Here is a 24950-nt window from a genome sequence, read left to right on the forward strand (position 1 = left end):
AGAACTCCTGGCAATGGTGGCTTTTCTGGTTATCTCAGACCTTTGGGGGACAAATTTGGAGGGGGCATGGGATAGGACCAGGGGAATGGGTTTAAGGTGAAAGAGGGCAGGGTTAGGTGGGATATTGGGGAGAAATTCTTCTCTGTGAGGGTGGGGAGGCCCTGGCAGAGAAAAGCTGTGGCTGCCCCATCCCTGGAGGTGTCCAAGAGCAGCTTGGAGGGGACTGGGAGCAGCCTGGGACAGTGGGAGGTGTCCCTGCCATGGCAGGGGTGGCACTGGGTGGGATTTGAGGTCCTTTCCAACCCAAACCCTTCTGGGATTCCCCTTATGCAACAAACTGGGTTCATCCAGCAGCTGATTGCAGCCAAAGAAATGTTGGAAAAGCCATCCCAGATGCCAGGGAGCAGGAATGAGGAGGGCTGATCTCCTTAGCAGAGGCTGCAGGAGATTCCTGAGCTCACCCAGTGGTCCCACAAAGGGCTCATAAACAAGGGAACCTTTATTGCAGGAAAGTTTCCACTGCAGCCAGCCCTCCCCTGGCCCATAAAAGGGCACAAATTGGCTCCTTCATTCCAGAAAAAATAAAATGCTTTCCCACTTGATAGGAGCCAGCTCTGCTTTAAGGTGTTTACAGGATTAGCACTCAGGGAAGGCAGGGGAGGAGGATGCTGCCTCACCTGCCTGCCCCACACAACCCATTGTTTTTATTTCCAAAAAAAACCCCAAACAAAACCACCTTGGTGCTTTAAAAGAGCCATACTGAGAAATACACTGGGTTTGCTGCAGCCTGACAAGAGAAAGTCCTTAATTTTAAGAGTTCCAAGGGTTTTGTTTTGTTTTTTTTTTTCTTCTTCTTCTTTTTGGTTTTTCGCATGAGAAAATAACTCGGCATTCCAACGGCATCACTTGGCAGAGGGGGGAAGCAGAGTGCTCCAGTTGGAGGTTCAATAAATCAGGACAAGAATTGGCTCTGTCACTCCATAAACTCTCGGGCATTTTTGCTTTTGCTGCCCTTCTGGAAGGGGCTGGCTGCTCCCTCAGGCACGGCTGGTGACGCAGCCACGGCTGAAGGGAAAAGCAGCAGCACATCTGTGTGCCACAAAGGTTTTTCCACGGGCTTGATGAAAAAAAAAAAAAGGAAGAGTTTGCTCCCCATTTCCAGGATTCCCTCGCTCCTCTTTCCTTGCAGTTTTTAATTATTTGGAAAAATCCAAGGGCAATCCGACACCTGGCAGCAGGCGCTGCTGTGAACACGATCTCCCTGTGCTGGTGTGTGGAAAGAATGCACAACAAAGGAGCTACAAAGGCTTGGTAAATATACATTGCCTGCTCTGGCAGAGAATATTCTGTCTGATTAGCTCCCTGCTCCTGCTGGAAACGATATTCTCCTTTTATTGAGCAGCTCAAGCCCTGCTGAACCCAATTAAAAGCTTCTCAGGTGTGCCCAGCGAGCAAAATTTGGATGCATGGGTGCATCAGGAATTTCTGTCATTAGAGCTCTTGAACCTGGGTGTAATTTTGTGTCCACGAGGGCCTGTGTGTTTTCCCAGCCTCAGAGGCTCTGGCTATATGAAAGCATCATTGTTTCTCCAAATGTTATGGCAAAAGCATGACTGGAATTGCAGCCTTTCTAAATATTTTGCCTAATTAGTCTGTTGGGAAGAATTTGAACTCCACTTGTCCTGGATGTGAATGTGAAGTGTTGCCTAAACCCCAAACATGATTGCTGGCCAGCAGGGTCACTATCCCCAGACAGCTGCAAATCCCAAGGGATGCTTTTCAGGGATCCTTCCTTCCCAGCCTTTACATCTTGGGCTTTTTGGACTCTGAACCAGGAGTGAATTCCAAGCCTGGGTCTTTCTGTCTTGGCATAGAAACAGAACTAAAGGCATTTCCACGGCCAATAACCCAGGGGAGGATTATATCCCAAAAATTCAGCTGTTCCCCTCTGCTGGGTCTGTCAGAGCAGCATCCCCTGATGTGTTATTCTCACCTTATTCAACCCAAAATTTACTTTCTGTCTAGAAAAAGCAGCTGCTTTCCCACAGAAGGGCAAGGGGCTCTCCCTGCCATTCCACAGGAGTCACTGGGAGGGCTGGAAATGGTGGAGCAAGGGCAGATCAAAGGGTTTTTGTGGGGCTCTTTAAGGTCCCCTCCACCCCAAGCCATTCCCCTTCCACCCAGAATAGTCCTGGTCAGCTCAGACAGGGGCTGTGAGATACCCAAAAAAACCTTTTCCAGGCCCTTTCTGCCACCTTTTTGGGTGATTTTTACACAACACCTACATCGTGGGCACCTGCAGGTGACTCTGATCCAGGCACTGACCCCTTCCAGGGCAAGGCAGGGCCAGAATTTCCCACAATTTCCATCCCAGGGGTTAAATCCCTGTGCAAGCTGAAACTCCCAGTGCTGAGGTGTGTGGTGTGAAGCCTGGAGGGAGCACAGGACCATGGAACCATGGCAGGATTTGGGTTGGGAAGGGATTAAATCCCACCCAGAGCCACCCCAGCCATGGGGACACCTCCCACTGTCCCAGCCCCAGTGTCCAACCTGGAACTGAACATTCCAGGGATCCAGGAGCTGCCCTGGGAATTTCATCCCAGTCCCTCCCCACAATTCCCTCCCAAAATTCCATCCAGCCCTGCCCTGTGCCAGTTTACAGCCATTGTCCCTGGTGCTGTCCTTCCAGCCCCATGGGCTGAGCTGCTGTCACCTGGTGAATGAATGAACAATTTCCCAACCAATTCTCTTCCCATCAGGTTCCCTCCTGCCTCCCACTGCTGTTCCCTCCCCAGCCTGACCCCACCTTTGTCCCTCTCTGTTTTAACCTTTTCCCAGCTGAGGAGCAGAAAATTCCACCCTTCTACCTTGTGCCTCCCCTGCTCTGGCTGGCCCAGGACAGGGCAGGTTCTGTCCCTGATCCTGGGGGCAAATCTCAGCTCCAAAGGGCACAGGAACCCAAAGCACCTCACTGGGCTCCAGGGTTATTTTCTGCTCCCATGTTCACACCTGGACATGGATGGACTGGCAGGGCTGTGATGATTCTTTCAAGGCACCTTTTTACGAGTGAACACACCTGGGGACAGAGGAAATGGCCCTGCCTGGCTCCCAGCTCAGCAGCCACAACATTTTTACCTGAACAGCCAGCACCAATCCCAGTCCCAGAGCCCACATTTAATCCCAGTGCCCAGCTCTAATCCCAGTCCCAATGCCCAGCTCTAATCCCAGTGCCCAGCTCTAATCCCAGTCCCAGATCCCAGATCTAATCCCAGTCCCACAGTCCAGCTCTAATCCCAGTCCCAGATCCCAGCTCTAATCCCAGTCCCAGATTCAGCTCTAATCCCAGTCCCAATGCCCAGCTCTAATCCCAGTGCCCAGCTCTAATCCCAGTCCCAGTGCCCAGCACTAATCCCAGTCCCAGTCTCAGCTGTAATCCCAGTCCCAGTGCCCAGCTCTAATCCCAGTCCCAGTCTCAGTTCTAATCCCAGTCCCAGAGCCCAGCTCTAATCCCAGTCCCAATGCCCAGCTCTAATCCCAGTGCCCAGATCTAATCCCAGTCCCAGTGCCCAGAACTAATCCCAGTCCCAGTCTCAGCTCTAATCCCAGTCCCAATGCCCAGCTCTAATCCCAATGACAGATCCCAGCTCTAATCCCAGTCCCAGATTCAGCTCTAATCCCAGTCCCAGTGCCCAGCTCTAATCCCAGTCCCAGTCCCAGCTCTAATCCCAATGACAGATCCCAGCTCTAATCCCAGTCCCAGTCTCAGCTCTAATCCCAGTCCCAGTCCCAGCTCTAATCCCAGTCCCACAGAGTGGGGAGGGAAGGGGAGACTCTGGGAGCTGCTGCTCCAGAGGGGACAAGGAACAGCTCCCAGAGCAGGGCTGGGCTGGTTTGGAATTCCAATTGTGGAGATTTGGATCATCCCCAGGGAGACTCCAGCCCCTCTCTGGTCCCTGGCCAGGGCAGTTGTGCCTCCTGTGCAGGGGAATTGCTGGGCTCAGCCCCTGGGCAATGGGACAGTGGGATGGAGCAGAGCCTGGGACTGCTCACAGGGACAGACAGACACACAGGGACAGACAGACAGACAGGGACAGACAGACAGGGACAGACAGACAGACAGGGACAGACAGACAGGGACACACAGGGACTGACAGACAGACAGGGACAGACAGACAGACAGACAGGGACAGCCAGGGCTGAGGCTCCTCTCCAGGCTGAGCATCCCCAGCTCCCTCAGCCTCTCCTGTGCATTCCAAGCGCCAAAACTCCTGTAATCCATGCTGGGGGTGTTCAGAATCCTGTACACTGTGGCAATGGATTGGTCACACACTAATAAATAAATACCTCGGGAATGAGGGTGTGGAAAATCCATCAAAATGAGTGCGAGGCGTCAAAATTAGCGAGGAATTAAAACCGGGGGAAATTCCTCCTTAAGGGGGAACAACAGCCAAGAAATGCTGCATTAGTGCAGCTTGTTAAATCAGCAACCTGTTGTGTCTGATCTTGTAAGGTTGGGAGCAGCTTTCCCATTTCCCTGGGCTCCTCTGGGCTTGTTAACACAAGCTCTGCCATTCCTTTCCCAAGGAATTTTAATGGATGAATTTCTTCTTCATTTCACTGTGGTCAAGGTTAATTCTCTGCAAAGAGGGTTCTGCAGGTAAAGCATCTTTTAGCCCCAGCCACCAGGTAATTTTATCCATAAAACATCCCTGAATTTCATGCTTGGAGCAGGAAATAATCATGAGACCTCCAGGAGGTGCCACTTAAAAAATACAGGAGAATTTCTGCCTTCAGAACCTCTTCTCCTCAACAAAGCACTGAGCAGCCTCATTTCTGCACGTAGCTCATGTTTGTGGTCAGTTATTCTGTGGTTATGTTCTCCTGTGCCCCAAGGCTCCCACCCAGGAGCTGCAATGCTCTTTTATTTCAGGGAGTTTCCAGAGAGGGTTGCAGCAAATGGCCCATGGCAGCTCCTCCTGCTAATTTTTCACACGCTCCAGAACTTTGGGTTAAAGGGAGGACAAATCCCTTCCTTGTGTAATTGATAATTCCTCCTTTCACTTCCCCAGATGTGATTAATAAAAACCAGAACCTGGCCATTCTGCAGCTTTGTTACAACTGCTGGTGGCCTTGCTGTGGTCGGTGCCACCAGGTGTGAGTGTCATCCTTCATCACAAGCACTCACCTGCTCTGCTCCTCATCTTCCTCATCTTCCTCAGCCTGGGATTGTCTTTCCAAGAGTGAACTGGGGTGCAGGATGCCCCATTTCTGAGGATGGGATGGATGGAGGATGGAAAATGGAACAATTCATCCAGTGACTCCCAGACAGCCCCAACTCCACCACAAATCCTGGAGGGGCAGGACACAGGGAATGGCTCCCACTGTCAGAGGGCAGGAATGGATGGGATTGGGAATTAGGAATTAGGCCCTGGAATAGAATTGCCAGAGCAGCTGTGGCTGCCCCTGGATCTCTGGAATGTTCAGTTCCAGGCTGGACACTGGGGCTGGAACAGCCTGGGACAGTGGGAGGTGTCCCCATGGCAGGGGTGGAACAAGGTGGGATTTAAGATCCCTCCCAGCCCAAACCATTCCATGGTTCTCTGAGATACCTGGATTTTAAATTTTGGACCAAAGGAGTCCTCAGACTGTCAGCCACACAGCAGAAATCCAGGCTGGAGTGAACCCTGCTGGAAGGGCTGCAGAGTGGCTGCTGCTCCTGGAACTTCTCACTTCTCTCCTTGGAAATCAGTATCAACAGCCCTCATCAGGGAAGTGGCCTTAGGGACAGGGTTTGGGGTGATGCTGGTGATGCTGGGGTGGGACTGGATGAGCCTGAAGGGCTCTTCCCACCCTGATGATTCAGGGATTGTGTCAGATTATTTGGCTCATCGTGGTTTTAGTCCCTCTGGGATTTTTCTGTTTGATAGGCAAGGTGACTGAAAGTGGCAAACTTAAACAAATTTAAATTTTCTTACTTTGTACTGGCTGTGAGCTCAAAGGGGCACCTGCCTACAAGCAGGGAATAGGGAACACAAAGAGGCAGCAAGGGGAGGCTTTGATTCATCTCAGTTTGTAAAACTGAGGCTTTCAGGAGCCTTTGACAGCAGAGATTCCTGGGACTGAGTCCATCTGGGATGATGAACTCACAAATGACATTTGGGGTCTAAATTAAGAGCTGGGTTGTGGTGTTGGCTGCCCCCTGAGCAGGAGGGCAGGGCAGCACAGATGGTGGAGATGCTGAGTGAGGAGTGGTGACCCTTCCTGCAGCCCCAGGGGCCAGCCAGGCTCTGCTCTCCCTCCAGCTCCTGCTGGGAGCAGACTGTGCTCTGAGGCAGCTCTTGGCACCTAAAAAGGAGCCAGTGGAGCATTTCTGGTGTCCTCAGCAGGGCAGGGATTGTCCCTCTGTGTCCAGCTGTGGCTCCTGCAGAGCCCTGGAGGGGCTGGAGGTGCCCAGGGCAGGGAATGGAGCTGGGAAGGGGCTGAGCCTGGAAAAAAAGGAGGCTCAGGGTGGCAGCAGCAGGAATTTCCCCATGGAAAGTGAGCTCAGGGATTGGAACTGCCCAGGGAGGTTTGCAGGGCCCATCCTGGAGGGGTGTGCAGGTCCTGGCAGGGCAGAGCTTCCCCAAAGTGGGAAGAACAGAGGGAGGGAATTCATGACCTTCCAGCCTGCAGCTCTGGTGGGAGGTTTAGCAGGACTGGACTGTTCAGGGCTGTGGGTGGCTTTAGGAATCCTGGGGACAGAAGCCAGAGGTCCAGACTGGCACCAAACTCCTCATTAAACTTCTCCAACAGCAGGGGAAATAAGGGAAGTGAGGGCTGTCAGAAATTCAGTGTGGAAGATGGGCTGGAAGTGGAGGGATTTGGGGCCATGGTGACAAAACCTACACCAGGCAGGGGCTGTGCACGAGCTGGGCTTAAAATAAAACTCCAAATCCTCTCACTCCCAGTTCTGGGGGCAGCAGGAACACAGTGAGCTCAGCAGCAGCCCCAGAGCAGACCAGGCTGCCTGCAGTCCCCTGCTGGCCATTCCTGCCCTCCTGGCAGAGTTTGGGGTGCAGGGACAGAGTTTGGGGGTGCAGGGATAAAGTCTGGAGTGCAGGGACAGAGTTTGAGGTGCAGGGGCAGAGCAGGGATAAAGTTTGGGGGTGCAGGGACAGAGTTTGGGGATGCAGGGATAAAGTTTGGGGGTGCAGGGATAAAGTTTGGGGTGCATGGCAGAGTTTGGGGGTGCATGGCAGAGTTTGGGGATGCAGGGATAAAGTTTGGGGTGCATGGCAGAGTTTGGGGGTGCAAGAACAGAGTTTGGGGGTGCAGGGATAAAGTTTGGGGTCTGTCCAAACCAGACCCTGCCCCATCCTCCTGTCCCTCCTTTGGACACTCCCCAGGGGATTTAAACCTGTTTGATGCTGAGCTGCCCAAAATTCCAGACAGTTCTGGGCACTGAATCCAGCTGGAATCTCTCTGGAGATGTTACAGCCCAGGTGTTCCAAGCCTGGAGATGGCAAATCCAGAGTGGAAAATCCGTGTGATGCTCACCCAGCAAAGCCCCAGCCCCCCTCCCCTCTCCCAGTGCCCCCATTCTTTTCCACAGACGAGCTGGTGGAGAGGAGAAAAAAAATAAATAAATAAAGAAATCAATATTTTGGGCTAACACTGCTGAGTCATTAACCATGTGATGGAAACAATTCTGCAGTTCTCAGCCACCAGCTCCACCTCCAGCCTCCCAGGAGCTGGGGGCTGCTGCAGTGCTGTCCCTCCTCCTCCTCCTCCCAGCCTTTTGTGTTCCAAGTGCTCTGTCCACAGGCAGCACTGGGAATCTGCTCTGACTCATCCCCTGGGCACTGCAGTCACTCTGCTCCTTGCTCAGACCTTTCACAGCTGGGAGAGCCTGAAATGAGGGTTTGGGGCAGGGCAGAGAGAGAGAGATTAGCTCCCAATGGTTTCTCTTTAATGCATTGAAATCTTTAAAAATATAAATATCAAATGTGTGTTTAAATGAGGAGCTGAAAAGTAACTTGGAAAGGGGCCTCAGCTTGGCCTCCACAATTGCAAATGTGAATTTTCCATCTCTGCCTGGCCTTGCACCATCCTGGGTGGAGGTGTGGACATCCTGCAGAGGTGGTTTGCATAGAGAAAAGCTGTTTGTGCACTTCAGGAGGTGCAGGAAGAGCTTTTGTGCATGCAAACCACCAGCTCCATTTGGCAAATGTGTCATTAAGTGGTGGTTTGTCACAGCTTTTTTGCCTTCCTCCCTTCCAAATGCCTGTGTTACACAGGATTGAAATGCTCTGAGAGCTGCTGGGTGGAACAGGATTTCCAGATTCTTCACTAATTTATATTTACTTCCATCTAACAATGAAAATTGCTTACAGTGCACAACTTCCAGCCTACTATGGATTAAAATGCATTTTGGAAATCTCCCCAGGTTCCTGGCACATTTATTACCACAGCTCCAAAGCACAGAGCGTTTGGGATCTTTAATCTTCCCATTCCTGTAATAAGAAAAATTGAATAATCCATCCCTGAAGGACAAAGCCTTATGAAAATACTCTGAGTGTATCAGGATTTCTCCCTTTGAAACCTCCCATCCATATCCAGCCAGGAAAAGTCTCTCATTTTCTGTCATTATCACATTTAGTGTTTGTTGAAAAGCCCTCACAGAACTCAGCAGCCTCTTCCAGGTCAACAAATAGGAAATACAAATAGGAAATACAATAGGAAGTACAATAGGAAATACAAATAGGAAATACATTAGGAAGTACAATAGGAAATACAATAGGAAATGCAAATAAGAAATACAATAGGAAAATCAAATAGGAAATACAAACAGCAAATACAAATAGGAACTACAAATAGGAAATACAATAGGAAGTACAAAAGGAAATACAAATAGGAAATACAATAGGAAGTACAAAAGGAAATACAAATAGGAAATACAAATAGGAAATACAAGTAGGAAATACAAATAGGAAATGCAAATAGGAAATACAATAGGAAAATCAAATAGGAAATACAAACAGCAAATACAAATAGGAAATAAAAATAGGAAATACAATGGGAAATACAATAGGAAATACAATAGAAAATACAAATAGTTAATACAAATGGGAAATACAATAGGAAATACAATAGGAAATGCAAATAAGAAATACAATAGGAAAATCAAATAGGAAATACAATAAAAAAATCAAATAGGAAATACAAACAGCAAATACAAATAGGAACTACAAATAGGAAATACAATAGGAAGTACAAAAGGAAATACAAATAGGAAATACAAATAGGAAATACAAATAGGAAATGCAATAGGAAATACAATAGGAAATACAACACTAAATTTGAGAAATCAAAAGGAAAATGCTGAAAATGGAGCAGTTTCCCCTGGGTGAGGTGACATTATGGAAAGAAAACAAAAAAACAAAAACCAACTGGGATTTTGGCTCTCAGGACTTCAAAACTTGGGAGTGCTCTTTGCTGTGTGATATTTGTGTTTATAATTTTATCTCGAGATAGAGCCAGAGCTGTTTCTTTCCCTGCCAAAGGAAACTATAGATATAAATCATCCACCAAAAAAAGTGAGGCCTGGGGCCGTCGTTTATGCGATATGAAACAATTTCATTATTGTTAATTATTTATTTTGGTAGGGCTACAAAGTAGTAAAAGCCTTTTTGTTTTTTTTTTTTTTTTTTTTTTTAAGGGAGCCAAGAAAAAAAGCAAACTTCAAGCATTGCAGTTCCTTTGGTGTTTTCACACTGGTCAGTGTTCAGATTTCACGTGACCAGCCAAGAAATGCAAATTAAAAAAGGGCAAATTTTGCCTTGCCCCTCTGCTAAAGGGCATTTTTTTCTGCCTGGGGATTTCTAAGGGCAATTTTCCTGCTGTTTCCATCACCAAACAGGGCAGAGCTGCTGATTCTTAGAGGAAATGAAATTCTGATTTGTTTTCTGTGTTGTGTTGTGTGTTCATCCCCAGCCCAGGCTCACCTGCAGCAGGTGGAACACGGCTCCACCTCAGTTAAAGCCACCAAAAACCAAAACCCCAGAGGTGCTGCAGCCCCACCAAAGCTGTGCTGGCTCCTGCTCTGTGCTGCTCATTCCATCTCTGCTTGCATTGATGGGTTCTGGAAATGAAATAAGGCCCAGAACTGCTCCATGAACACAGAATTATGGAATATCCTGAGTGGGAATAAACACACAGGGGTCATCCTGTCTCTGCCCAGACCCCCCAAAATCCCAGCCTGGGCATCCCTGGCAGCTCCTGCAGCTCTGGGGAGCCTGGGCAGTGCCAGCACCTCTGGGGGAAGAACCTTTCACAAAATCCATCCCAAATCCCTCCTGGCACAGCTCCAGCCTCTCCCTGGGTCCAGCACTGCTGACCCAAGGAGATTGAGGACTTTGCTTTTTCCTCTTCCATTCATTCCCACATCCTGAGCTGGACAATTTTTAAGACAAGGTAGGATGGCAGGAGCAGCACCTCCCTCAGATTCCTGATGGGTTTTTAGGGGAACAGATGCCAGAGGGAAACAGCTCAAACTCATTCACACACACACAGATTCCCTCCTGCAAAGCTCTGCCTGGGAGCTGGATGGAGATGTGAAAAATAAATATTATAAATAAATAAATGAAGCAAAGAGGTGGATTTATCCCAAATCACATTTTAGTGTGAGCACAGCTTAAATCTTCAATCTGCTGGAGCTTGATGAGCATCCAGCAGTGCTGACCTTGGTGGGACTGAGCCATGGAATATCCTGAGCTGGAATAAACCCCAGGGATCATCCAGTCCCAGCCCCCCAAAATCCCAGCCTGGGCATCCCTGGCAGCTCCTGGGGAGCCTGGGCAGTGCCAGCACCTCTGGGGGAAGAACCTTTCACAAAATCCACCCCAAATCCCTCCTGGGCCATCCCCAGCTGCTCCCTGGGTGCTGTCAGGTCACAGAGCAGGGATCAGAGCTGTCCCTCTGAGGAGCTGCAGCCCCAGCTGGACAATCCAAGGTCCCTCAGCTGCTCCTTTGGCTCTCCCAGCCCTTCCCCATCTCTGTGGTCTCCCCCAGCTGTGCCCACAGGCTGGCAGTGCCAGCACAGGTTGCTCAGCCCCAGGTCACCCTGCTCAAAGCTCTGCCTTTGTCCTGCTGGCTGTCCCCGAGCTCCTGGCACACACAGAGCTCTGGCATTGCCATGGAAATGCTGCAGCCCCAGCAGCCTGGCACTCGCCTTCCCCAGCCTTGTGCAGCACCCAGGGCTGTGGGCATGAGCCACCAGCCCCTGTGAGAGCAGAGAGAGCTCCAGGGTGAGGGGCTGGGGCAGCAAAGACAGTGCCAGAGCAGGGACTGTGCCAGGGATGGCACTGCAGCATCTGGCACTGTCCCCAGCCTGGGATGGGTTTGGTGCTGCTGCTGAATCAGTGAGGAAAGAGCCAGTGTGGGGTCTGTGTGCTGATTTACACCTGAGGGGTTGAGGCAGCAAAGACAATCCCTGAGAGGGGATTGTGCCAGTGATGGCACTGCAGGGACATCACCCAGTGCTGTCACTGTCCCCAGCCTGGGATGGGTTTGGTGCTGCTCCTAAATGGGTGAGGAAAGGCCCATTGTAGGATCTGTGTGCTGATTTTACACTTGAAGGGTTGAGGCAGCAAAGACAATCCCTGAGAGGGGATTGTGCCAGTGATGGCACTGCAGGGACATCACCCTCTGCTGTCCTTGTCCCTGGGCCAGGATGGGTTTGATGTTGCTGTTGCTGTTGAATCAGTGAGGAAAGACCCAGTGTGGGGTCTGTGTGCTGATTTACACCTGAGGGATTGGGGCAGCAAAGACAATCCCTGAGAGAGGCTTGTGCCATAAGTGGCACTGCAGGATCTGTCCCTGTCCCTGTGCCAGGATGGCTTTGGTGCTGCTGCTCCTAAATGGGTGAGGAAAGGGCCAGTGTGGGGTCTGTGTGTGATTCACACCTGAGGGGTTGGTGGTGCCCAGGGAAAGCTGCCAGCACTGTCAGCTGCTGCCTGGCCAGGCTGGAGGGGCAGCTCAGGGGTCAGTTCTGTGCTTTGCTGCCCCAAGAATGGGATGGAGGCATTGGGGACCTTCTGTTTTGTCTGGGATTGCCATGGGGACCTGGGAATAGGGGGGCATCAGCAGAAGTGACCCCAGGAGCTGCTGACTGTGTGGGATCCTCCAGTTTCAGACAAGGAGGGAACTGTGCAGATTCCCCTGCCCCTAACCCAGTGAAGGAGTTGCTGTCACTCCCTGAGTTGTTCTGCTGAGAAAAGCACGAGTTGTTCTGCCTGCCAGCCTTGGAACATCTTATTACACAACTCAGGGGTTCCACATCCCACAAAGCAACGCCACAGGCCATTGTTTCACTTTTTGTATTCATTTCAACATGGGAATTACTAAAATATTCTCTTTTTTTTGGTGTATCAGCACTCACAACATCTCTGTAAGGAGCTCTGTGACTTCCCCCTTCCCTGCAACTGTTGCTGTGTTTTCCACAGGTTGTTTTGCAGATGTATTTGCTGCAGGAATTATTCTGTATTTTACCTAATCTAAAATTTGATAAATCCCCACATTTTGCTGATACAACACACAAAGTTCTGTTCTGCTTCACCTCACTTTTGGTGGCATTGAGACCATGACTGCCCTGCACTTATTGCAAGTGTCAGTGTCAGGTGGACCAGCTTCTACTAAAAAAAATAAGAGTTGGATGTTTTCCAGACATTGTAGCTAATGAAGCAACTCAGAAAATCTGCATTTTAACAGGATGCACTGCTGAGGATCATTGTGGTACCTCAGAAAGGGAATTATTAGAGCAAGGACATCCTGGAGGGATCCTGCCCTGCACAGACCCCCCAAAAACCCCAGCCTGTGCCTGCTGAGGGACTGTCCCCTTCCATTGTCCCCTTCCATTTGGACACAGGGACACACAAGGACACGCCTGGCAGAGCTGGGCTTTGCTGCCAGGCTGGGCCTGCCCTGCCTTGCTTTGCCTGGTAACTCAGGCTCAGCACCCCTGGTACCTGCTGGGCTGGAAAATTGGGTGTTAAACGGCACAGCAGAGGCAGCAGGGCTGCAAATGGAAAGGGAATCCTGATTTCCTAGGAAGTTAAGGAGTGAGAGGTTCTGACCATGGCTTGGTGTCAATGAGAAATGATGCTGGCAATTGTTTTCATCTGTTGGAATTGTACAGTCATGGAATGGCTTGGGCTGGGAAGGACCTTAAATGCCATTTAATCCCACCCCTACCATGGGGACACCTCCCACTGTCCCATTGCTCCAGCCCCAGTGTCCAGCCTGGAACTGAACATTCCAGGGATCCAGGGGCAGCCACAGCTGCTCTGGCAATTCCATCCCAGCCCCTCCCAGGGAACAATTCCTGATTCCCAATATCCCATCAAACCCTACTCTGAAGCCATTCCCTGTGTCCTGTCCCTCCATTCCCTGTGTCTGTCCCTCCCTGCCTTGTCCCCAGTCCCTCTCCAGCTCTCCTGGATCCCTCCAGGGGCTCTGAGCTCTCCCATGTTGACTGTGTAATTTTGGAGGGTTGTTTTTTTGTGGTGGTTTTTTTTGGTTTTTTTTTTTTGTTGTTTTTTTTGTTTTTTTGAGTAGAGATCCTGAGAGAGGTTTCTGAGGTTTTTTTTATTTGAAGTGTGGTGGAAAGACCTAAAACTCTGGCCCTGGCACAGGGTGCCCCTGGATCCCTGGAATGTTCAGTTCCAGGCTGGACACTGGGACTGGAGCAATGGGACAGTGGGAGGTGTCCCCATGGCAGGGGTGACACTGGGTGGGATTTAAGGATTTAAGGTCCTCCCAACCCAAATTGTTCTGTGATTCCATGGTGTTAATTTTTATCCATTCAGATTTTTTCTGCCTGCAGAGTTTTCCTCCAAGGCTTTTCCTTTGTTATTTCCCAGGGAATAAAAGCTCCACACTGAGCTGGAGTTTCCTCCCTCCTCCAGATGAGCCAGAGCTGTTCCCTGCACTGCCCTAAGGAAACTTCTGCACATTCATGGAAAAGCTCAGCTGCCATCAGGGCACTGCTCCTGCTCCCAGAGATTGCTGATGCCCCTCTGGAGGAGCTGCAGCCCCTGGTGAGCTCTGAGAACCCCAAAACCCCCAAACATTTCACATCTGGGGGAAGTTCAGCAAAATCTCCTGGCTTTTACTTTCGGTTTGGAAGCCTGAGTGGGTGAGGGGGATTGAAACACTCTCAAAAAAAAACCATTTTACTACTGAATCCCCATCCAGGCAAGGACACAAATTACCAGAAATTTCAGAATAATTTGAGAAACACTCTGATTGAATTCTTCAAGCCTCCTGAATTCCCAGGTGATTTAATCCCCCAGGTTGATGATATCAGTGACATCCAACACCTGTAAGCTCCTGATCTTTGCAAAGCAGAGTAACTTTGCACAAATGTTAATTAGAGGAATTAACACCTGCATTAATCATCAGCACAAACTGAGTTTGAGGCTTCTGATTATATTTTATGGCATCTGCTGCAGGTTGAATATCCACATTAATGAATGGTTTATCCAAAGGATTTGATATTGTTCACATTGCACCAAACAGTTTCTTTAATCTGTTGTTGCAAGGATTAAATTCCCTTGCAGTGTGACTCCAGTGAGCTCTGTCCACTGATTTGGGGGAAAACACAGGATCCTATTTGTCACTGGAAATTTTAAATTTTGTATTGTCTAGAAGCCAAGACTAAGAGCAAGGCCTTTTGTTGCCCCCAGGATGATTTTTCTCTGCCTGGCAGCAACAAAGAAGGTGCTTGATGAATCTCCTGTGTGTCATTCCAAGAGAGAATTCCTGAATCTTGTGGAATCAAGGATGTGGGATCTGTAACTCTTTTCCAGGTGGGTGGTGCTGGGTGAACTGGATGATCCTGAAGGTCTCTTCCAACTTTGTCTTTCCAGGATTTCTCATTTACTGAGAATTTCCAACATCTCTGCAGTGACTTTTGATGGTTTTTTTGTTTTTTTTTTTTTTCCTGGGGATTTCTTGGACAAAACCACTTGAGCATGTTCTGGCCCATGGAAATTTAAATGGGAATTGAAATGGAAATCCAATAATTTCCTGTTCCATCAGAAGTCCTGCACAGGGAATGAACTCTTGGAAGCACCAGGATTGCTGTGGCTGGAGCACAGAGGGACCTGCAGGTGGGCAACAGCTCCATGAGAGCAAAGTCACAATTCCAGATGGATTTTTCTGAGACCTGAAAATGCTGAAGAAATGCCTGAAATCTGCATTTTTTGCCCAGACACACTTTTTGAATGGGAAAAGGATTTTTGAATGGAAAAAAAAAATGAATGTCCAGGAAAACCTGGTGTAGAAATTGTCCCTGTAAAAAAAGAAGAGACAGAGCCTGGCTGAACATTCTCCAGTTTATTAAAGTGGAATTCGGGAAGAGTCACCATGATCAGAGAAGCAGAAGGCAGGTGGAACAAGGGAGAAATAATTTTCCATGGTAATTTTTTTGCTTTTCTCATGTATTTCCCAGATTCTGAGCATTTCTGCTGGATCAGCACTATGAACAGCAACATGATTTTTAAGGGTGAAAGGATCAAACCTCCTCACTCCTCTAAATTAATCTGAGTTTGGGATTCCTTGGAGAAAACGTGGGTTTAAACTTGATTCAATTGGATCAGTTGGTCCATGATATTCAATTTGCACACCACAATTTATTAGCAGCAAATTCCTGCCCAGAGAAGAGGACAAAGAGCTGGAAAAGCAGGAGAGGCTTTGTGGGGGAGGCATTTTTTTAATTGCATGGAATTCCATTATCACTTCCTCAGCTCTGGGAGGATTGCTCAGCACAACCTCAGAACCCTCTGCAAGGAGCTCAAGTGGCAAATCAGCCAATTTCTCAGAATTAGAGAATTCCTGAAAATCCCTCCCAGCCCAGGCAGTCCCAGCTGTCCCCACCTTGTCACCCCAGTGCCACCTCCAGGTGCCACCTGCAGGGATGGGCACTGCAAACCTCCCTGGGCAGTTCCAACCCCTGAGCTCCCTTTCCATGGGGAAATTCCTGCTGCTGTCACCCTGAGCCTGCCCTGCCCAGCCTGAGGCTGTTCCCTCTGCTCCTGTCCCTGTTCCTGGAGCAATCCAGCCCCTTCCCAGCTCTTTGTCCCTCTGCTGTTTCTCATTTTCTTGCCCTGGCTCTGGGACATGCCAGGGCCAAGGGTTGCTGCCTCCTAAATGTTTGCAGAGGGATCCAACCAAGCCCAACCTCTCATTCCCCTGGCAGAGCAGCAGTCCCTGCTTGTCTCCCAGGTGATGGGATTGCAGGCTCCTCATGCCAGAAATGCACAGGATTCTGCCTGCAGTTATTTATTTATTTGCTTCTCCTTTTTTATTTATTTATTTTGCATAAGACACCAACAAAGCTTAACATCCTTTTTCTCACCTGTGGTAGGAAACCACTGAAGCAGAAATTCAGCCATTCTGGCACCATCTGTGTCTGTTTACAATCACTGAAGGCACAAAAAGACCTCAAGGAATGATCTGGGGCTCAGAAACCTTTCAATGTTTGCATCTTAGAGCTGATTTTTTTCCTCTTTTTTTTTTCCTGCTTTGAGGTTGCTGGAAGGAATTTCCTGGGAACTGAGATGCTTCACCCATGGACAGCACCCTTGGGATGTCTCCAGCTCCAGATGTCACCTGAGCCTTTCAAATCCATTTCTGCAGCTTTTTAGGTACCTTTGCCTCAAAGCTTCTTCCCTCAGGGGTTCCCCAACATACAAATAATCACTGATGCTTTTTCCAGCTGCTTTTAAGACCCTCGATGCCCTCCAAAGCTTCCTTAACTCCCTAACTAGGAAGTTTTTCCTTCAATCCAGCAGAAACTGCAATTCTGGATATTGTTTAAGCTCCCTGCTGCCCTCCAAGCATTGAGAGTTTCCTGCTGCCTTCTACCTGTTACATATTTGAAGACTCTTATCTTGTTTCTTCTCTGCCCTATTTTCTCTAGATTAAAACAAGCAAACCAATTTCTTTGAGATTTTTCCTCCAGGGTCAGCTTTTTTTTCAAGGCTTTCAGCACCTTTTTGTGCTCTCAGGACTTTCCCTAATTGGCCTGGTGAGGAAGTTGTGAGACCATGCTGGGGTTTCCTGAGTTCAGTGACCAAAGGGAATCGTTCATTTTTCACTTTCACACCTCCCCAGGGCTGAGTGGGAGTGCAGGAATTATTCCACACATCCCAACCAGCCTGTTTAGACATTTCAGGACAATCCTTGCTCTCCCACACTGTTTTTGATTCCCAGGGAGCTTAAGCTCTTCCAAAATCCCCATGGCTTTTTGTCCAGGTTTTTTTTTGCCTTGTTGGCTCCTTCCACTGGGGGGGGTTTATTCTTATCTAAATCTGAATTTACACCTGCACTGAATCCTGCTGTTTTCACACCATTTCTTCAAGGATCAAGATGTTAATCCTGGTAGAACTTCCCCACTTGATCCTTCATCCTCCAAAACACAAAGAAAACAGAGAAGGGCAAGGCATCTGCAAAAACACTTTCTATATTTTTTCCATATCAACAACAAACCCTCTTGGAGGGTTTTTGATGTTTCAAACAGCTGAGTCCACCTTACAATGGTTTCATTTTAGTTCCTCAGTGGAAGCTGTGCTGAAAGCCTTGCTCCAGTCAAGATATGCAATATCTATTGTCCATAAGAGCTGCTACTTGTCAGGGGAGGAAATGAGCCTGGCTGGGCAGGATTTGTTCCTGGCAAATCATTCTTGGCCTCCACTTATCTTTTCATTATTTCCCATGCACAAAAGAAAACTTTGTTTCGTTATTTGTTTCCAGAAATTTCCAGGAATTCAAGTGGGGCTGTTTTCTCTTCTGACATTCCCCAAACTGATTTTTAACTCAGGTTAAGAGCAGCACCTGTCCCTGCTCTTCCCTTTTCCAGGGGTGGGAAAGGATTCCTTGTGGATTCCTCTAGGATTCAGCCAGTCCTCCACATCCTCTCGGTTTCTTCCAGGTCTGGCTGTCTGGAAAAACCCCAACTCACTGAAATATTCTGCTCTGTTCTCTCTGTTCTTCGTGGTTACTCAATGGGCCATTGTTCATTCTCCTTGCTGAGGAGTGAGGAGAAAAAGCCATCAATCATTTTGGCATTCCCTGTGTCACCTCTTCCATCCTGGAGGAAGAACACATCAGTTTTTCACCATTTTTTTGCTCTAACTCCTAAAGGACAGCCACATCTTCCTGGAATTTTCTCTTTCCTTTGCTAATTACATTGATTTGATTTGTTTTCACTCTTACAGGCCTCTGCTGTTATTGCTGTTCCCAGTTTGCTGGAGTGTCTGCTCACGCTGGAGGGTTAACCAGACACTGATTGGGGTTTAACTGAGTGGTGGCCTGAAGATGGGACACAGGAACCAAAGTAGTGCCTGTGGTGGCTCTGCAGCTTCTCCCAGAGTCTCCCTCTGCCTGCTCATGCATTTAGAGCTATTCCCTCATCAGGGAACAATGGAATGGTTTGGGTTGGAGGGATCTTACAGCTGATCCAGCCCAACCCCTGTCATGGACAGGGAACCTTCCACAAGGTTCCCCAGCCTGAGCTGGGACACTTCCAGGGGCAGGGAGCTTCTGTTCCCTGGAGCAGAGCCTGACCCCCCATCTATGTCCTCCTGTCAGGAATTTTGGAGATTCCTGATCCCACCTGGCAGAGCCATTAACACTCAGGAGAAGGTTGAGAGGGGCAGGGGAGTCACAACAACTTTCCTGACCATCCTGGGTTTAGATTTTTTTGGGCAGGAATCTTCTGGGATATCAGGATAAACAGCAGGAAGATGTCCCTTCCTCCTCTTTCCAAGGAAATGGAAATCAGCCATAAACAGGTTTTGTTTCCTCCTGGGTGTGATGGGTTTGGGATGGGCTGGAATTACCTGCAATTGAAAGTTGTTTAGATTCTGGTTCCTCAGTTTGAGACAGTGAAGAGCTCAAGTGAGTATTTCAAGAAGTTGCTGCATTCCTCATTCAGAGCACTTCACATGTGCAGCACCAATTGAATTTATTCCATCTGGGATCATTCAGCACTTCTGCAAATGAGACCACAAAATGTCAATTCAGACACTCAGAAACTGGGAGGGTGAAATTCATGGCCACCTGCAAGAAGTGTGGTTTAACTGACTTGTGCAGCCTCACCCAAGTGAGGAAGGAGGGATTCAGTCCCTTCCTAAGGCACATCCCAGCTGGTTTCATCCTTTTCCACGTGATCCCCCTGCAAATTCACTGCTCATCTCCTGTCTGCTGAAACAAATGTGGAAAAACTTCTGGAGACAGCAGCCTCCTCCTCTATGTCATCCTGACACAGCTCCAGAGTGGCTCCACCCTGAAAAATAAATGTGGCACAGAGCCCATGCAAAAGAAAAATAGGCAATTATCTGCTTTGCATATGCAGATGCAAAGGAGAGGAAGAAGAAATAACTCTCCTGATTATGTGGTGTTGATTTTGCAACCTAGTCCTCATTTAAAGCAGATTGGATGTGTGCAATTATGCAGCTTTTAAAAAGTAAACAGAGAAAAGAATCTGAACTCCTTCCATCGTGTGCAAGCACCACATTGTGGCAGATGGACACAGAGCTGCTGCAGAGCCCAGAGGAGGCAGCAGGATGAGCAGAGGATGGAGCAGCTCTGCTGGCAGGAAAGGCTGGCACAGCTGGGATTGTTCACCTGCACAGGAGAAGCTTTGGGGTGACCTAAAGGAAAGGCCTGAAATGAGGTGACAAGAAAGATCCCATATCCATGGAATGGTTTGGGTTGGAGAGACCTTGAATCCCATCCAGAGCCACCCCTGCCATGGGGACACCTCCCACTGTCCCATTGCTCCAGCCCCAGTGTCCAACCTGGAACTGAACATTCCAGGGATCCAGGGGCAGCCACAGCTGCTCTGGGAATTCCATCCCAGCCCCTCCCAGGAACAATTCCTAATTCCCAATATCCAACATAAGCCTTCCTTCTCTCAGTGGGAGCCATTCCCTGTGTCTGTCCCCCCATTCCCTGTGTCTGTCTCTCCATTCCCTGTGTCCTGTCCCTCCATTCCCTGTGTCTGTCCCTCCATTCCCTGTGTCTGTCCCTCTATTCCCTGTGTCCTGTCCCTCCATTCCCTGTGTCTGTCCCTCCATTCCCTGTGTCCTGTCCCTCCATTCCCTGTGTCTGTCCCTCCATCCCTTGGGAATTGTCTCTCTCCATGTTTCCTGCAGCTCCTTCAGGCCCTGCAAGGCCACACTGAGCTCAGCCAAAGCTTCTCCTGTGCAGGTGAACAATCCCAGCTGTGCCAGCCTTTCCTGCCAGCAGAGCTGCTCCATCCTCTGCTCATCCTGCTGCCTCCTCTGGACACACAAATCCATGATTCTTCCTGTTACCTTTCAGCTCGTTCATCTTCCTATTACCCCATCTTTCCCTGTCCTAACCTTCCTCAAATCCAGCCTTTTTTCATCACAGTCTTTTCCCATCTATTCTCCTCCCTTTCCTTTTTCTACCTCTCTTGCATCCTCTCATTAGATGCTAGTCCTAAATCCTAAACCCACCTGAAATGTGTGGTGTTTATTGGACAAACTTCCTGGAGAAGTGAGGAAATACAGGGGGAACAGGTCTGCACCTGTCCTACACCCCTGCCCACAGCCAGGCAAACAAAACCTCACTGGCAGGGCAATTCCTCTCTCCACAGGCAATCCCTGCTTCCCACCAGCACCTCCAAATATCTCTCCTGATCTAGGGCTGGAGGTAACCAACATCCCAGTCCTAAAACTGTGGTAAATTCTGATTTTATTTTGATATTGAGCAACGTGTCATAGGTGGAAATTAAAGTTTTTAATATGAGGAGATAATTGGCTTTGTGTGGTGCACAGAGGACCTGCTGCCAAACGAGGTTTAATCCAGCCTAATCAAGAGAGTGCTGAAACCCACAATAGCTGTGTTTAGAGAGGCTCTGACTGGCGATTTTGAGCTTCTACAAGTGCCATTTTTTGTCTTTCATTTTCCCCCTTAACTCTGCCACACCCAGTCAGTTTCTTTTTCAGGAGCCTCTAAGGTACTGCAGGACATTATTGAGTTGGAAAAACCCTCCCAGATCATGGAGTCCAAGCTCCAAGTCCAATCCCCTCCCAAAGCCTGACCACCTTTTCCATGAGGAAATTGCTCCTGGTGCCCAACCTGAGCCTCCCCTGGCACAGTTTGAGGACATTTCCCCTTGTCCTGTCTCCTGGGAGAAGAGCCTCACTCTGCTATAACCCTCAGCCATTCCCAAAATTTTTCCCAAAGAAAGATTTGCATATGTCTATGAAATTCATGAGGACTTATTTTTACCTTGTGCTTTATTACAAAGGGTGATGTATTAATGGTGGAATTATTTTTCCATGCTCTCTGTGCTGCTCTTTGGGATAGGGGCAGGTGGGATAGACACCAGGGGTAGAGAGGGTGGTTTGCCCAAATCCCAGCATGAAAAAGTCAGGACATTTTGACACTTACTACTTTAATAAAGTAAATAAAATCTCTGTTAGGGGAGTTTTTATTTTCTGAGTACTCAGGGCATGGCCACCACTTGTTGTTCAGACCATCCTCTCTTACCTTGTGCTTTTAAATATTAAATATTACATTTCCTGCAGTCTTTGGATGCTTTTGCAGGAAAAACCAAGCTTGTGAGATTCAAGGGAGCTCAGACCTGGTAGACACCTTAGATCAGTGGTGAAAGATTTGGGGATCATCCTGAGCTTCCATAAAGGGATGGACAGGGCAGGAGAGGATGGGGCTGGAGGTGTCCAGGGAACAGAGCTGGGAAGGGGCTGAGCCTGGAGAAAAGGAGGCTCAGGGGGGACCTTGTGGCTCTGCACAGCTCCCTGACAGGAGGGGCAGGGACAGGAGCAGAGGAAATGGCCTCAAATTGCAGCAGGGCAGGCTCAGGGTGGAGATTGGGAAAGAAAATTCCCCTGGCAGAGTGGTCAGGATTGGGATGAGCTGCCCAGGGAGGTTTGCAGTCACTGTCTGGGGCAGTGCTCAGCACAGGCTGGATGTGGCCCTTGGGGACAGGGCTGGGGTGATGCTGGTGGCACTGGGGGATCCTGAAGGGCTCTTCCCACATTCCTGATGGTTCTGGGATTCTGGGATGCTCCATGAGATGCCCACACAGCTGTGACAGACAGGTGTAGTCACTACCTGTGTTTCTGAAGTGCATGAAAGACCCTCAGGCACTCAGATCTCGTTCCAGGGATATCAAGCATGCACCTGGGAATGGGTTCATGAGGTCTCAGGATCAAATGTTTCTGCTGGGAGCAAATCCCATCATGGACAAAAATGGACTCAGGCTTGGGCTGATGTTTGGGGAGTCTTGAGACAGCTTTAAATACAGCTGGGGTGGAGGAGAGTCCCAAAAAGGGGGGGAGGTGGCCACATGCAGATGTGTATTTAGGGAGATTCCATGTGGAATGGAGTCAGAAGTGAGAATGAGCAGTGACTGTAAGTTTATATCCTCCTGGGAACCTGATATTGGCATTTGAAAGCAGCACTGGGAAGACAACAGGGACAGGGATTGAATATTCCCTTTTCTTCTGCCAGAGGAGTGTTTGAAGGAGGTAGAGCATTGGAAGAACTGGGAATCAGAGCTGTCCCCACTCCTTTCTGCCCCTGGCCAAAATGTGACAGCTCCAAATGTGACAAAGAGAATATCATGGGTCACCTGTGGCTGCTCAAGGAGCACCTGGAGAGTGGGAATGGCAGGGATACCTGGGCATTCCCATCTCACCTGGATTTCCTCCTGAACTTGCCAGGCACATGTTCAGAATAAGGAAGAAGTCAGGCCAGACAACACTGCATTACAGAACAAACAGGGAAACAAAGTAAAGAGAAGCAAACCCAGGGAGAGTTTGCATTGTGAACACCAACAGGCAGTAAATTCTCCCTGTCAGCTGCCTGGCAATTACTGCCTGAGCAGGGATGGGTGGGAGCTTGGGAATACCTGTAAACACTTCTGCACAGGCAATTTCTCTTGTAGCAGTACCCAAAACAGCCCCCAGGACTCCCAGAGCCCTCATGCCTGGAGGGCACAGGATGTGTTGGGAAGCAGGGGCAGCTCACACCTGCTGGAGACAGGAAGGTTCACAGCAGTAACTGGGGCTGGCTGAGCTGCAAGTCCTGCTGAGAAGTGCTGGGAGCTGTTTTCCATTTCCATTCCTGCCCTCTGGAGCTGTGGCACTGAGTGTGGCAGCCTCCCTGGGCAGGCAGAGCACAAGCAAAGCACCCTGGCTATGGCAAGGGCATGGCTGGGGCTCCCAGGGAAGGTGCTGAGGCCTCTCTGGGGCTGGGATTCCAGGGATATTTAACTAAAGCTTTTTAATCTTGAGATTTGCTGTTCTGTGTTTCCCCTTGGGTATGGTGGGGATACTTTCTCCTCCCTCTTTCCTGAGGAGCAGTAAGGGCTTCAACAGCTTGGGGAGAAACCTGTCCCTCCAAAAGCCAGATTGTTGGGCATCAGTGTGAGGAAAGAGAGGGACAAATCTCTGCTGTGGATGAGAAAAAGAGTTCAAACAAACCCCCAGAGCCCTCAAACACCTTCTGTAGTAGGAGTAAGTGGTTCAGCTTCCAGCACAGCCTGGCTGGACGCTGGTGTCAGATGTGCAGCAGCCGCAGGGATCTGTGTCACTGACCTTGGTGGCTGCACGTGAGCTCCATGCCAGGGGCCTGTGCCAGGCTGGGAAATGCTGTGCACAACCTCCAATGCTGGGAGGATCCAGGCACCAAGACCAGACATGCAGCTTTTCCTCCATCCTGCTGCTGCTGACATCCTGCTTCATTTCCATCCTGTTTCATTTCCATCCTGTTCCATTTCCATCCTGTTCCATCTCCATCCTGCTGCTCCACACCCCAGCACGGCCACCTGAGAGCCACTCACCCTATGGCAGGTGTCCTGAGGATGGGGAAGGTCCTGGGGGTGCTCCGAGGATGGAGAAGTTCTGAGGATGCCCTGAGGATGGGGAAGGTCCTGGGGGTGCTCTGAGGATGGAGAAGTTCTGAGGATGCCCTGAGGATGGGGAAGGTGCTGGGCTGCTCTGAGGATGAAGTTCTGGAGGTGCACTGAAGGTCCCTGCAGAGGGAGAAGGTGCTGGCTGTGCACTCAGAGAATCCTGGGGGTGCACTGAGGTGTGATGGGGATGAGGAAGGTTCTGGAAGGTGCCAGGTTAACTTGGGTACAAATCAACCTGGCCTGGTGCAAAGTGTCCGTGCCCACAGCAGGGGCGTGCCTGCCACACGAGTGGGGTGATCCTAACGAATGGAGTGTCCCTCACCAACAGAGTGTCTGTCACAGGCAGAGTGTCCCTCACAGGCAGGGTGTCCCTCACAGGCAGGGTGTCCCTCACAGGCAGAGTGTCCCTCACAGGCAGGGTGTCTGTCCCTCACAGGCAGGGTGTCACACACGGGCAGGGTGTCACACATCGGCGGGGTGTCTGTCCCACACCAGAGGGATGTCTGTCCCTCACAGGAAGGGTGTCTGTCCCTCACGGGCACACTGTCTGTCCCTCTCCGCCGGGGTCCCTGTCCCTCTCGGCCGGGCCGTCCCTGCCACACGCCCGGCGCGGCCCCAGCCGCCCCCGCCACGCGCGGGCCACACGCGCGCCCGCGAGCCCCGTTCCCCGTCAGGCCGGCGCTCCGTGCGCGGCCCCGGCCGGCTGCGAGCGCGGCCCGGCGGGGGGAGCGAGGGGGGCGGCGCAGTGGAAATTTCCACTGCCTGCAGCAGCCGGCGGCGGCGGCGGCGGCTCGGGCGGCTCGGCGGGGCCGGGGGCGGCGCCGGCCGCGGGGGCAGCGCGGGGAGGGCCCGGCCGCGGCCGCGCGGGGGTCCCGGCGCTCAGGCCGCGCTGCGGGACGGCCCCGGCCCGGCGGGGGCGGCGCTTGGCGCGGGCAGGGCCGGCCCGGCCGAGCGTGCGCAGCTCCTGCGCCCTTTAAGCCGCGCCGCCCCTGCCCGT

The 24950-nt window shown here is 50.1% G+C and overlaps 2 protein-coding genes across 2 annotated transcripts in view; one reads left to right on the forward strand and one right to left on the reverse strand.

Annotated features, from left to right (window-relative positions):
* The window catches only part of RUNX1 (RUNX family transcription factor 1), a 260592-nt gene that overhangs the window by 194194 nt on the left and 41448 nt on the right, over window positions 1-24950 (forward strand). The window lies entirely within an intron of this gene.
* IFNAR2 (interferon alpha and beta receptor subunit 2) overlaps window positions 1-24950 on the reverse strand; it is an 844054-nt gene that overhangs the window by 185068 nt on the left and 634036 nt on the right. The gene's annotated exons all lie outside the window — the stretch shown is intronic.

This window comes from Erithacus rubecula (assembly GCF_903797595.1).
Source record: "Erithacus rubecula genome assembly, chromosome: 1".
NCBI classification, from domain to species: Eukaryota; Metazoa; Chordata; class Aves; order Passeriformes; family Muscicapidae; genus Erithacus; species Erithacus rubecula.